The 14873-nt window shown below is 48.4% G+C and overlaps 1 protein-coding gene across 3 annotated transcripts in view; it reads left to right on the top strand.

Moving 5' to 3' along the window:
- LOC119466069 (serine/threonine-protein kinase Sgk2) overlaps positions 1 to 14873 on the top strand; it is a 64958-nt gene that overhangs the window by 3779 nt on the left and 46306 nt on the right. Inside the window, exon 1 of one of the 3 annotated variants that reach the window (XM_049657780.1) lies at positions 289 to 600. The exons of 1 other annotated variant lie outside the window; for it this stretch is intronic. The gene's annotated coding sequence lies outside the window, so the exon portion shown is untranslated. Of the gene's footprint in view, positions 1 to 288; positions 601 to 14873 lie in introns of those variants that run through there. One more of the 3 variants, XM_049657783.1, reaches the window with a different exon arrangement.

Genomic DNA, 14873 nt, shown 5'->3' on the forward strand with positions numbered 1-14873 from the left:
GCTTGCCGGGGGAAAACGAAAACGCTTCGCTGCTGCGGGGGCACGTCCAAGTCGACCCATTGCGGGGGGAGGGAGGGGGGGAAGAAGCACCGGCGCGCTCGCCTCGCCTCTCCCCTCCGCTGCTGCTGCAGCAGCAGAAGCAGCAGCAGACGACAAACGAAAGCAGACGACAGCAGCGAAGCCGAACGACGCAGAAGGGCGGCGCCGGCAGCGCCGCCGTTGCAGCGGCAGCAGCAGCAGCCGATTCGCAACAGGTGCGCGCGCAGCAGACGACGCGACCGCCTGCGCCGTTGGCAACGGAATAAGCCCTGGCGGAAAAGCCTACTTTCTGGATCCGCTACGTGTGGTTGTGCCCTTGCCTAACTCTCGTGTACTCGTGTTCGCTTTGAACGAGGTCGGCAGTGGCTGCACAGTTGCGCCGCGACTGCGAGTGTGTCGCTTCCACCACTGCAAACCACGAACGACGACGGCGACGTTCGGTGTGCTTTTTTTCTTTTTTTTTATTCACACGTCATCAGAGCCGATCATGAAGCCGAGTTGTCTGTTCGCGCGTCGTCAACCGCAACATTGTGTAACTGCAGCAGCGGTCCAAAAAGGTGCGTTTTAGGTAACGTCAGGATATATTTGTGCACTCCGGTAGACCAGTAAACTTAAAGCCGGTGGTTGGCACCATTTTTTAGTCCTGCTATATATACATTATTGTTGTTAAGACCTTTGATTCACTGCCTGACGCACGTCATTGCGGCTTAGTTGAGAACAGCAGAAGTGGTGCGCATTCATGCAGCCCGTCATTGCGCAACTCATGGCTGCGCTGTACGCAACAATGGAACCTCATCACCTTATGCTCTATAAATACACCGACTAAATCTGCTGAAAGAAACTGCGAATTAAGTACGTACTATGTTTCACAGGAGTAGCCTAGGGGGGGGGGGGGGGGGGGGGGGAGAGAGAGAGTTAGAGGGCTAACTATATCAAGTTCGTTTACGTGCGTAGCAAGATCGTCTGCTACGAGCTATCGGAGACAGACGACAAACCAACGCGTAGCACTTTCAGATCGACGCGCCGCTATTATGTGTGTCAGCGGACACGCTTAGGTTGCTTTCGTGTCGCGTGCCCGCCACGTGAAAGTTGTTCGCTTACGTATGACGTCACGGAGCGATAATATAGGTCAGATAACCGCTTCGCGCCAGGAAGGCCGCCCTGGCATTTCCCGGAGGCCGCCCGGGGGATAGAACAAACAAATAATTTCTCGCGTTACAACTTAAAGCTGAAGGTGGCAGTTTTCTTGCATCGCGGCTAGCGCTTTTCCTAGACGGTATTAATTATGGTCATTGTGGTAACGTCAATTATATGCAGCACCCTTCTAAATGCACGTGCTTTCCAGTGCAGTGCTCTGCGGTATGTACGAAGTAATCAAGCAGTTTAGCATATTGTTGCCGATCTACCGTCACTAATGTCGTCTGCCACATGTAGATTGCGTATGCGCAAGGTCCTACCGCGCATGCGCAGTTGTGGGACAATAGCATCAATAACGACATAACTATGTACCGTTATGCTAAAATACTGTAATATTAAAGGAACCGTTATGACCGTTTTGAAATTCCGCTGGCGTTATAATGAGTCGACAGCAAGCGCATACAATATCAATGGGCAGCATTTTAAAAATCGCTTTCAGCTTATACCAAAACGAATTGCGATTTTTGCTGCCGAACAATTGCCGAAATCTCCGCTAGTCGGCTGGCCTTGACTGTAGTGTAGCCATTGCTATTATTCCGATTGTTTCAGAATTAGATAATTAAAAATGTGAGATTCAAGAGACAATGAGAATCTTTGCTAACTATGCTTTGTAACATCAACGGACATTACAATTTGCGAGATAATCGAGAATGCGATTATTAATTAATCCTTATTTTCACTAGTTAACTTTTGATTATTAACGTAACTGCACTTAGTTGCCGAAATTTAAATCAGTCAGTGCTCAAAAGCATACTTTTTCTTTCTCCCTATAAACTCTGCGTCTTGCGCGAGTTTCGAGAGATAAGCATTCGAAACATGCAGTAAAATGCGTTTCGAGTAATTACTATTCCGTACTGCGTTGTTCCCCAGTGCGGAAGCATATCAGCCGAAACATCAGCGTAGTTCGCTACAACGCTTCGCAGCTGTTTGCAGGGCTTCGGCAGTAACAATTTGCGCGATGTACTTCTGTATTTTAGACGCTACGATTGTCCTTACTTTGATCGAATTCCACGTATGATCGAGGGAAGGCGCTCTCGATAGGAATATATAAAGGTTGAAATGCATACCAAAAAGTGGTCGTTCGTTAAAGAACGAACGCGGGGGTGGCAAGTGTCACTGATTCGCTTTAAATGAATGGTACATCATCATCATCATCATCATCATCATCATCACCGTGCAGAGTCCTGTGGCAGTGTATTCACCTGTTACTGCTCTTGCAGTACGGAAATAAACGTTTGTGCAACTCCGAATAGAAGCTCTCGCTGAAATCTCTAGCAGCGTAAATTGTACTGTAGATAAACAACACTCAGTAGCTGGAAAATTATCAAGCTATCGCAAGTATAAGCTTAGTAGCAAATAAGTAAGTTGTAAGCTTAAAGTGTGATAGCTTATACATTAGTAGCTAAGCTATCACACGCGAACCGCAAGAAAGCTTTCCCACATAACAAAGGTCCCGTTATGTCTTGCGGGCAGGCCCACCCACGTCACTAAAGTGGAGGAAATCGGCAGCTTGAATACGACACATTTTATACAATGTGGCTTGTTTGATTCTGTCTCGTTTCTTTATTTAGCACCGTATAATCTAAGCATCAAATTTTCAGTTACCGGATAGTATTCCTAGGGGTAAGAATGAATGTCTTTTCCTTAAATCTATTCCAAATACTGCCAAGACCTTGAGTTAATTTGCTCTCAACATTCATCAGGACTTATGTTGGGGTAGGGAACGTAATTGTTATCTTATTTTCCAAGCGGTTACCGCGAAGGACACGTTACGAAACTGCGAGGACAAGATGACGCCAAGCGAGCTTCGCCACACGACAGAAATGCCGCCGCTCGTGCACTTCCAACCATGCAAGAAAGCCAACTTAAAAGCGAAGAGCGCTACTGCTTTTTTAAAAGCGCTGGAGATCTGTTCACCCAAGTTATCACGTAGAAGAGGACCATCGACAGTTCTTCGTAGAAGAATTTTTATCGATGTTTTTTATTACATTTCTTTTTTTCGCGCCACAGGCTCGCTGCTGCTGCGGTGTGTGTGAAACCGTTTGTGAAAACCGGCGCGCGCGTACTGACACGTTTGGAGTAAGCAGCGCGGTAAAATGTGACGCATTGTCATTCTGGCGTCGTCATAAGCCTACTTCGTAAACTTTGTTCATTGGATAACGGCAACAACATATGTACAGCAGAACACGGCAAGAGAAAGCCAGGAAAGGCGGGAAATTTACTTTTAGGAAATACGACTACGAGGATGCGATAGAAGCGAATTGTAATCACAAGATCAAGAACACCGCAAATCAACGAGTTTAAATCTATGTAGTACTTAACATTTTTCTTCTTTTTTTTTTGTAAGAGAGGAATCTAGGAAACTCCGGGGAAGTGATAAAAAATTGCGAGAAAGCAGTACTATACAACAATGGGGTTGGGGGGCGGGGGGGGGGGATTGTACCGAAGAAGGAATATGCTACAAGGCAGACAATGGAAAGTCATTTGGACAACAAAAGTATAATTAAAAAAGACGCAGAAAGAAATGAAGACACAAAGAAGCAGATAGGGAGAATGAAATAAAAATTTAAAAAAAAGAAACCGGAGAAACCCATTGTTTCGACGCACATGTCAACCTACGATCAATGAGAACCCTTCTCAAGCGCCCATGTCATCGCTGCCAAAGAGAGGGAAAGAGAGAGAAATGAAAGAAGTTCTGTACCTTCAGTCTAGTAACGAGGCACAAAGTCTCCATACAACGAAGAGAGACTCCGCATAAGGGTTACTGACATTAAATTTTCGGCTGGCCATTTTTTTTGTTTTGTTTTTGCTTTAAGTGAACCGTCAAGCACTCTAAATCATAGCTACGAAAAAGAAGGATACTGACAAGCGTCAAAGAGCCCTGGATAAATTACTGTACGTGAGACTTGCTTCTACGAACAAGAGGCGATGTTCTGGGCATTGTCAAATTCCGCCTCATTGTCCAATTCGCCACCTTGTCAGCTCCCTCTCCCTTCTTTTTATTCCCCTTCGCCCAGCGTAGGGTAGCTAAGCACGACTATTGACTGGTTAACATCCCTGTCTTCATTTTATCTCTCGCTCTTTCTTGTCAGCTCTCTGATTGGCCCGCAGGGCTGCTACGGCCTCTCTGATTGGTTTAACGACGCCGCCGTTGCGACGTTTGACATTATGGCGGAAATGACAGTGTCCAGTACAGCGCTCCCCAGTTTATATATATATATATATATATATATATATATATATATATATATATATATATATATATATATATATATATATATATATATATATATGTGTGTGTGTGTGTGTGTGTGTGTGTGTGTGTGTGTGTACAGGGTCTCCCAGCTATCACGCAGCACGATTTAAAAAAAAAAGGGAGAACGGCGTTACGCGAAGCAAACCTAGTGCGTATTGTTTCCAGAACACTGGAGTAGCCGCCGGCAATTTTTCGTTACTGAGATTTAATTAGGTAATTGTAATTAATTATCTAACTCGAGAAGTACTGTCCTAATTATCAGAGTGTTCATGAGAAAATTGTAGAGCAACATGAAAAAAAAAAAAGAACTCGGTGCTCGAATGACCCATTGAGCGAAATGCAGCTCCACTAACGTGAAACCTGGGGAGATGCGAAGCATGCAGTGATGCACCACTAATGGGCTCATACTGCCTTAAGCAATGGCTCACAACCCCGTAAACGCGGCCTCCCCATTACGACGACAGAAGAGAAGTGAAATTCTACGCTGGAATGATGAGCGGCAACGCAGCCAGCTGTGGAAGACGACGACGACGACGAACGCGGGAGCAGTGGTACGAGCGCGTGCCGAGGGCGAGCACGAGCCGCTTGCTTACCGTGACTACTACGACGACGACGATTACGACAGGAGACTCCGACAGCCCGAGCGCATAAGGTGCTTCGCACCTAAAACTCGGGATACAGCTTTCTCTTGCTCAATACACTCTACATAAAAGTGTTTTTCCGAGCGTGAAAGAAGCCCGCGAATACACACACAACTGACGCGTGACTGGCCGCTCGAGGCACTTTGCGTGCATTCGCGGGCTTTTCTCACGCTCGGAAAAACACTTTTATGTATAGCACGTATTGAGCAACAGAAAGGGGTATCGGGAGTTTTTCATGTCGCTCTACAATTTTTTCATTATCACTTTGATAATTAAGATAGTGGTTCTCGAGTTAGGTAGTGAATTACGATTACCTAATTAAATATCAATAACGAAAAAATCACCGGCGGCTACTCCACTGCACTGGAACCAATACGCACTAGGTACGCACTAGGTCTTCGCGTAACGGCTTATATATATATATATATATATATATATATATATATATATATACATATATATATATATATATATATATATATATATATATCATAGGAAGCCAATACAGACACCACAGACAACATAGGGGCAATTACTTGTGCTTACTAGTTGAATTAAATGATAAATTAGTGGAAATGATCGTGGATGAAAAAGCAACTTGCCGCAGGTGGGCAACGATCCCACGTCTTCTCATTAAGCGTGCGATGCTCTTACCAGTTGAGCTACCGTGGCACCGTTTCCCCATCCTCTTTTTGGGCTATTTATGTTTTACAACTAGAAACTCACCCTGGGAGTGTTAGCCAGCGCCACCACTAACAAACCTTGGCGGCGGATGTGGAACGTACTTTCTGCCGCAGGCGTCACGAGTACGTGATCTTTTTGGGGTGAAAGCAACTTGTCACAACTCACACATGCTGGCAACTCACACATGCTACCTGAAAGCATCGATGTTGCCGGATTCGAGACCCTCGTTATGTAATGAACGAGAAGAAAGGGAACCGAGGGGCCCGATGTTTATTAATCATATCATAGGAAGCGACCATATCCTAAGTCCTCCCAGCTCTTAGACTGGGAAGGCTTAGGAGTGAGGCTCAACGGCGAATATCTCAGCAACCTTCGGTTTGCAGATGACATAGTCATATTCAGCAACCTTAACGGAGAAAGTGTAAGAATTGGGTTGAAGATTAATATGGAGAAGACAAGGATAGTGTTCAATAGCTTGGCAAGGGAACAAGAATTCAGGATCGCCAGTCAGCCTCTAGAGTCTGTAAAGGAGTACGTTTATCTAGGTCAATTACTCAAAGAGGACCCTGATCACGAGAAAGAGATTTACAGAAGAATAAAATTGGGTTGGAGTGCATACGGCAGGCATTACCAAATCCTGACTGGGAGCTTACTGCTGTCGTTGAAAAGAAAAGTGTACAGGCATTGCATTCTACCGGTGCTAACACATGGGGCTGAAACATGGAGGTTAACAAAGAATCTCGAGAACATGTTAAGGACAGCACAAAGAGCGATGAAAGGAAACATGTTAGGCCTAACGTTAAGAGACAGGAAGAGAGCAAACGGGGATAGCTGATATTCTAACTGACATTAATAGAAAAAAATGGAGCTGGGCCGGTATTTTGTGGCGATGCGTTATGCTTTATTCTATACTAGTCTTATCATCCACCGCTCACGGCCGGCTGATCTTGTTGATAACGTGAACGAACCGTCGCTCGGACCACTGACCAAGCGCGAAAAGCGCGAAAAGCGCGAAAAGGCATCAGCATTGGAAAGGCATCGCTACAAAATACCGGTCCTGGGCAGGCCATGTAATGCGTAGGATGGATAGCCGGGGGACTATTAGAGCTACAGAATGGATTCCAAGAGAAGGGAAGTGCAGTCGAGGATGGCAGAAAACTAGGTGGGGTGATGTAGTTAGGAAATTTGCAGGCGCAAGTTGGAATCGGCTAGCTCAAGACAGGGGTAATTGGAGATCACAGGGAGAGGCCTTCACGTCCTGCAGAGGACATAAATATAGGCTGATGATGATGATGGCTAAAGTTACTTACGACATTGTTTTTTTTTTTTTTTTTGGCTAGCCGAGGGTTATGTTCGAGATGTTCCTCTTGTCGTCACTAGTCATAACATTCGGCGGTAAGTTGCGTCTCCATATGGATGTAACCGTGACTGAAAGAACTATACGCCCAGATTTGGAACGCGGCCAATGTGTCGCCGCCACGTTAGTCCTAGCGCGCTACTCCACACGCAAGGCAAGAGGGCGAACGTGGCGAGCAGACGGCGTGCAACCCGCGACGGCTCGCCATTAGCAGGTGCGCGTCCCGCGGTGGCGTTTGTGACTGACGGCGGTTCGACGTGTGTAAGCGGGCACAGACAATGCCCCGACCTTTTCCCATTCTTTCGTCGCGCACAGGTTGATCGACGCCGACGCTACGCCTGTCTCCAGCTGCGACCGACGACAACGCTCACTACACCTCCGGAAGGTGTGCACGGATCGTCCTGACGACCCAGAACTTCGTTTTATACGGAAGGCAGGCGTACAAAACACGTGCACAAGAAGAACCAGAACTGCCAGCACTAACGTCGACTATCGACTGACTCGACTGTACTCCGGAGTCTGCAGATACATGAAGTTCTAGTAAAGTACTACCGGCGTGACATTTTCGATTTCTTTCTGGCTCTCTCTCTCTCTTTTCCTTCAAATGAATGCCGAAACACCCGTAAACGCTAAAAAAATATGTTGGCAAGCATCCAAGACGCCCTAGATAACTTAAGAACAAGTTTCGGTTTTGATACCCGAGAAGTTGATACGCCATAACGCCATTACACACACTGGCTCACTCCGTACGCGCACCGTTCACGGCCTACACATAACGGGCGTACCTAACAGACTTTGATAACGCGGCCCGCTACCATTGCTACCGCATGATTGTGGACACGGTTTATCTCACTTTTCCTCCTCTGTCTTTATCTATCCGCTTACCTCTTTCTACCGTTCAGGGTAACCAACCGGACCTACGTCTGATTAACCCTCTCTGTCTCTCTGCTGATGTGATTAATATTCGAGAGGATGATTGGGCGACTAACCACGACAGGCGACCTCGGGACCATGGAGTCGTTGTGACGGAGTTCCACCTGCAGTGATCACCGCTTGGGGGCCAAGCTGAGAAGCCGCGCTATCCATGGGCTCTGTAAATTTTCCACGATTGTGAGCGAAAATTCAAGACTCCAAACCGTACTTCGACGAAGAGAGACGTCGGAACATCACTGCCTTCGGATAACAAGTTTTAGATGCGAAGTAGCTTATGGTCGGGGCTATGTCACTCCTTCCCTCCCTCCCTCCGCCGTGCGGCGTCCACACCCGCACTGCGCATGCTCCGGCTTCCGGAAGCCGGAACCGGAAGCCGGCTTCTGCTTCCGGTTCCGGAAGCCAGCTTCCGGAGAACGCTTCCGGCGTTTTTCCCGAATGATCCCCGGTGCTTCGCCCACTCATCATCATTCACTTCGTGGATATGCGGTGTTGTCAACGTCGAGCGGTGGATCCCGAGGCAGCGTGGCAACGCGAAGCCGATTACACCATCTCCCGCTCAAGCTAACCATCTCCCCGCTGCTTCGCATCCACACATGGTTCCCTTTAGGGGGAGATGGAGTAATTTTTTTGGCAGGAGGGCTCCTCTCTGGGGAACCGTAACGACTTTCGTGCGCCGCCACGCCGGCGGCCCAGCTAACCCTTACCTGGCATACGACGACACCGACCCGCTGCGCCGGCGGGTCTCCCACACCCTGGCCTGAGTGGAGACTGGGCCCCGCTCCGCCAAGGGCCAACACCGGCAGAGGACATGGACGTCGTTGGAGTGGAGGGAGAGACAATCTCCCCGGAAGAATACGAGGATCCAGGATGGATGGCGGCACACACCCGCCGAAAATCTAGGACTAAGGAACGCTCGAGTATCGGCGACAGCTTAAGGAACGCCGACGAGACGCATCGGCTGGCAACGAGACGCGACAGCTGGCGCAAGCACGGAACGCCGGCTCCACGACAGCCGCAGTTGCCAGAGGAGGACTACAAGGTATAGTCATTCGTCCCAGAGGAGGATTTGACACGATGCAGAGCTCTGCGATTATAAAAGACGGCGTTCTGCGTGCAGCAGGAATAACTATAAAAGACGCGGAAGAAGATATTATTGCGATAGCAATTATATGGACACTCCAAAGCAGATTTCTGCCGTCGGCGTCGTCGTCGCCGTCGCCGTTGCCGTGAGGTTCCGTATGACGTCAATGGAGATGAAATCGTCGCCGCGCGCCGCCGAACGCTGTATGTGCGAGTGAAAGGGCGCGAGGGACGCGCTCTTTCACGGGGAGTGAACCCACGCCGGAAAACAAACGCGCGTTCTGCGCCGTGCTTCCTGAAGGCCTGCAGAAGTAGGCGTCTCTTTCCTCCTTTACAATAACCATATATGTAGAGCAAACGCGCCTTCTTCCGACGCGTAAGAGGCCGTGGGGAAGGGGGGGAAGGGGGAGGGAAGGGAGGCGACGTTTAGCTGCGGCACCAAGTGCCTATTTATATCAGAGGCCCCGGCACCAGTCAGCAACGCCGCACGCATTTTGTGCGAACGCGGGCAAAACGCCGACGGCGTCGACATTAGTTCTGCGTGTTGTCGGTGCTGCTGCATGTCCAAGTTTATACAGCTGATAAAGCTACTATCATTTACTCCGTATAGCTCTCTACAAATTTGCCATCGCAATTGATGCTTCGTCTTTCAGGTGAAACTGCGACCACTTTTTCTTCGAGTGAACTCAACGCAATAATTACGCCATCTTCCCGTAGGGGAACCCTGAGTAGTATGCGAAGCAGCCATGGGGTCGACTCAAGTTCCCATTAGTTCTCAGATCGGCCTGTCGCCGCTGCCGTTTCGTGGCAGCGGCTCGAGCCCTCTTCTCCGCGGCGCTGTCCACGGCGCTGACACTGGCGTTGACGCTGGCGCTGTCCGTGGCACTCATCGCGGCGTTGCGGGAGGAGAATGAGAGGACGAAGTGAATGATGATGAGTGGGCGAAGCACCTGGGGATCATTCGGGCAAAACGCCGGAAGCGTTCTCCGGAAGCCGGAACCGGAAGTGGACGCCGCACGGCGGAGGGAGGTAGGGAGTGACATAGCCCCGAGCATAAGATGCTTCGAATCTAAAACACTTTCATCATGAGCATACCGAAGCTGGAAAGCGCGAAGCGTTACAGTCAACTAAAAGAGATCCGGATTGGAACAGGTGTCTTTGGAGCGGCCGCGTATATCACGGCACCTGACAACACTTCCAAACGTGTTATAAGGGGAATCCCGGACTACGATGCACCAGAAGACATAGAGGGAAGTATTGTAAATCGAAGAAATCCGACAATTCTCCTCGCGAGACGCCTGGGCCGAACGGACTCTGTAGTGATAGTGTTCGAAGGCACTTACGCGCCGCACTACGTGTACTATAGAGGCGCGGAATACCGCTGTGTGTCGTACCAAAAGAAACACGAGCTGTGCACTACATGCGGTCGCCTAGGACATCGAGCGTATACGTCTGCCCGGCACCCAATAACAAGCACTGTAGAGGCTGCAGAGTGCTGAATCCCACCGAGGACCACCAAAGTGATCCGAGATGCTCTTTGTGCGGAAAGGGACACCTTACAGGGGACAAACAGTGCCGCGAGCGGTTCAAAACACCGTACCTACTGAAAAAAGGGTACTGGGAGCGTGTGCAGCACCAACAACAAGGGGCCAAGCAATCGAGGGACGACTCCACGCCCACCAAATCGGACCACCAAGGGAACCGCTCAAGCCATGAAACGCTCCGTACAAGACAAGACAACGCGACGCCGACGAGGGGAAATTAGAAGGAGAAGCCGTTCCAGCTCCTTCGCAAGACTTCCCCCTCCGGAAGGGAAACACAGAGGACATCGCCAGTCACGGTCTCCATCAAGAACCCGGTCCCGGTCCCCATCGAGGACGAGGAGACAGGCGTCACCGGAAAAGGCGACCAGCAGCACCAGAGGAACACCAACCGACGAAGGTGTAAAGGTGAGCTGGGCAGATACGGTCTCCTCTGCTCCGAGGGACGGGAATAGATCCGCTCTAGAAAAAGAAATCTCTGATATTAGGAAAGCACTCGAGGGGGTCATTCGTGAAAACGAGGCACAGAGAGAGGAAATCCGGCGCCTCAGCATAGAAAATACGGAACTTCGTCAAAACAAAGGGCAAGAGGCTAATCCCCCGACAACTTTGGGAGGAGAACCAGCAAAAAGCACAACAGGTGCACCTCCAGCAAAGAGGAAAGATACTGAGGAATCTAGCACAGATGATATAACTGAAAGAATTGAAAAGATCGAGGGCATGATAACCAAACTGGCCGAAACCGTACAAAAACAGCATGTAGGCATACAAGTACCACTAGAAAAAATGCAGCAGACTATCGAAGAGATCGATTTTCGGGTTACAATACTTGAGAACATGCAAAAAAGTGGACGCTCGACGGGAATAGGACCGATAAACACCCACAAACCCTACGATAGGCCTGCGGGGACAGACGTCACTAGGGTCCCCGGGGAACTAGTTCCCAGTAAACATGGCCTTACGTAATCATTACAAACTTTGACAGTGGAACTGCAGGGGGTACCGTCGGAAACGGAGTAACCTTCAGCAGTTCATAAATAACAAGGAGGCGCCAGACATCATTGCTCTGCAGGAAACGGGAGGACCAGCCAAATTGGCCGGATATAAAACGTATGGTACTTCGAGCGAGAAAACGCCCGTCTCAACCATAGTGAACAGAAATTTAGCGGTATTAACGCACGATACAGGGGTTATAAACGTGGACCACGTCCTAATCGATATAATCCCTAAACGACAACATCAGGGTAGTTTCATCATCATCATCATCAGCCTATATTTTATGTCCACTGCAGGACGAAGGCCTCTCCCTGCGATCTCCAATTACACCTGTCTTGCGCTAGCGTATTCCAACTTGCGCCTGCAAATTTCCTAACTTCATCACCCCATCTGGTTTTCTGCCGACTTCTACTACGCTTCCCTTCTCTTGGTATCCATTCTGTAACCCTAATGGTCCACCGGTTATCCATCCTACGCATTACATGGCCTGCCCAGCTCCGTTTCTTCCGCTTAATGTAAACTAGAATACCGGCTATCCCCGTTTGTTCTCTGATCCACACCGCTCTCTTCCTGTCTCTTAACGTTAGTCCTAAGATTTTTCGTTCCATCGCTCTTTGTGCGGTCCTTAACTTGTTCTCGAGCTTCTTTGTTAAGGGTAGTTTATTCGTACTAAATGTTTATAGCAGCCCTAGAAGCAACAAGATGAGGTTTGGAGAGTTAATTAGACAAACACTAACTATAGCCAATCGTCAGGCAGTGGTAATACTCGGAGACTTTAATGCTCCACACCAGTGCTGGGGGCACAAAAACGACACCGCGAAAGGCAGGAATCTATGGCTTGAGGCGCAAAAGGCCCCCCTTACCTTATTAACGGACCCACAAACACCCACCAGAATAGGCAATAGCGTCAGCATCGATACTACGCCAGATCTACCATTTATCAGAAACATGCCTGATTCCCATTGGACAAACACCCAGGAAAATCTTGGGAGTCACCATTACATTCTTGAGACAGTAATAAAGGCCGGCCCCCCGCATAGGAAAGGAAAATCCCCCACCATGGTAGAATGGGACCTTTTCCGACAAATACGGGCGGGGAAAACAAACGAAGATGGCGACACAATTGAGGATTTTGAGGTCTGGACACAGAAACTCCTCAATAGTGTAAAGAAAGCCACAAAGAATATACCAGACGAGGCTGGGCTAGAACAAGCAGATGCGAAATTGCTGCACTTATGGGAAGCACGGAACAGCATAGCAACACGATGGAAACGGAAACGGCCCAATAAAAATCTTAGGCGGAAAATGGCCGAACTAGACAGGGAAATCGAGAAACACGCAAATAGATTGACGCGGTAAAACTGGGAAGCTACGTGTAACAGAATGCAGAGGGAAGTAAACTCGGCAAAAACATGGAATATCCTACGGCACTTGATTGACCCTGAAAACGGCAAAATTGCACAAAGGCACAACATCAATAAGCTAACCCACAAATATGCGGGTACAGAAACAGAATTACTGCAAGAAGTCCAACCACTATACATAGGCGACCTAGCGCAGACTCTCTTACTGCACTATAGTGAAGAGGAAAACCTTGAATTGGACATGCCTATTACGGAAGCAGAAGTTAGACAGGCGCTGCAGGACCTGCGCCCGAAATCCGCCCCGGGTCCCGATGGCATCAGCAACAAAATGCTACGGAATCTCGATGATCCCTCTATAAAGGCGATTACCCACTACATGAACGACTGCTGGGAAAAGGGGGCTATACCTCAACTGAGGAAAACAGCGCATATAGTCATGATCCCTAAACAAGGAAAAATGCTAAAGTTAGAAAATCTAAGACCGATATCATTAACATCGTGCACGTGTGCGGGAAAATTAATGGAACACGTGATACTCACGCGTCTAGTAAGATACATGGACGACAATAACCTCTTCCCGCACACGATGATATTCTTTCGATGTAAACTTTCCACACAAGATATCATGCTTCAAATCCAACACCAAATTATAGACACAGCCTCAAAAACAAGAGACAACAAAGCCATATTAGGCCTAGATCTTGCAAAAGCTTTTGACAACATTACGCATGAAGCTATTTTAGGAAACCTCCAGGGATAGGAGTTGGGAAACGGGCCTACGAATACATTAGAGACTTCCTATTAAACAGAAACACCCGAATTACGATCGGAGACATACATTCGGACGATATATAGGACTAGGTAGCCGAGGAACACTACAGGGATCGGTTCTCTCGCCGCTACTCTTCAACGTGGCCATGATCGGCCTCCCGGAGAAGTTGAACACAGTGGAAGGGCTACATCATAGCTTATACGCTGATGATATCACGCTGTGGGTCACAGCGGGCAGCGACGGATACATCGAGGCTACCCTCCAAGAAGCAATACGCAGAGTAGATGACTATGTTGGCAGTAGGGACCTTCAGTGCTCACCACGGGAGTCGCAACTCTTTATTTATCACCCACAAAGGAGCAGCCGTAAAGACAACAACACATCCCAAATACGACTAAGCGCGGGGGGCCAACAAATACCAGCAGTTGACAGTATTCGGGTACTAGGCATGCGGATACAAGCAAACAGGCGAAATAATGAAACGATAAAGGCTTTAGAAAGAGGGACGCAGCAAACAATGTGTCTGATCGCAAGAATTGCGAACCGACACAGCGGGATGAAGGAAGCCAACCTAATTAAGTTAGTACAGGCTTTTGCTATTAGCCGAATAGTATATGTGACTCCTTATCTGAACCTCCTCATGGCAGAAAAAGCAAAAATTGAAGCCCTGATAAGGAAAGTATATAAACAAGCGCTTGGAATACCAGTCAATACACCTACGGAAAGACAACTTGCCTTAGGTGTACACAATATACCCTAGATGAATTGATAGAAGCGCACAAAACGGCCCAATACGAGAGACTAGCTCAGACTGCTACGGGCAGGACGATACTTGATTGCCTCCATATAGGCTATGCAACGCAACAGGGAATCAAGATGGATATACCGCGATAATTACGCGGAAGGATAAAGGTTCTGCCGATTCCCAGAAACATGCACCCGGAGAACGACGCGGGAAGGCGTGTGGAGAGGGCAAACGCCCTCAGAAATAAATACGAAAACATCAAGGACGT

The sequence above is a fragment of the Dermacentor silvarum genome, chromosome 10 (assembly GCF_013339745.2).
Source record: "Dermacentor silvarum isolate Dsil-2018 chromosome 10, BIME_Dsil_1.4, whole genome shotgun sequence".
NCBI lineage: Eukaryota > Metazoa > Arthropoda > Arachnida > Ixodida > Ixodidae > Dermacentor > Dermacentor silvarum.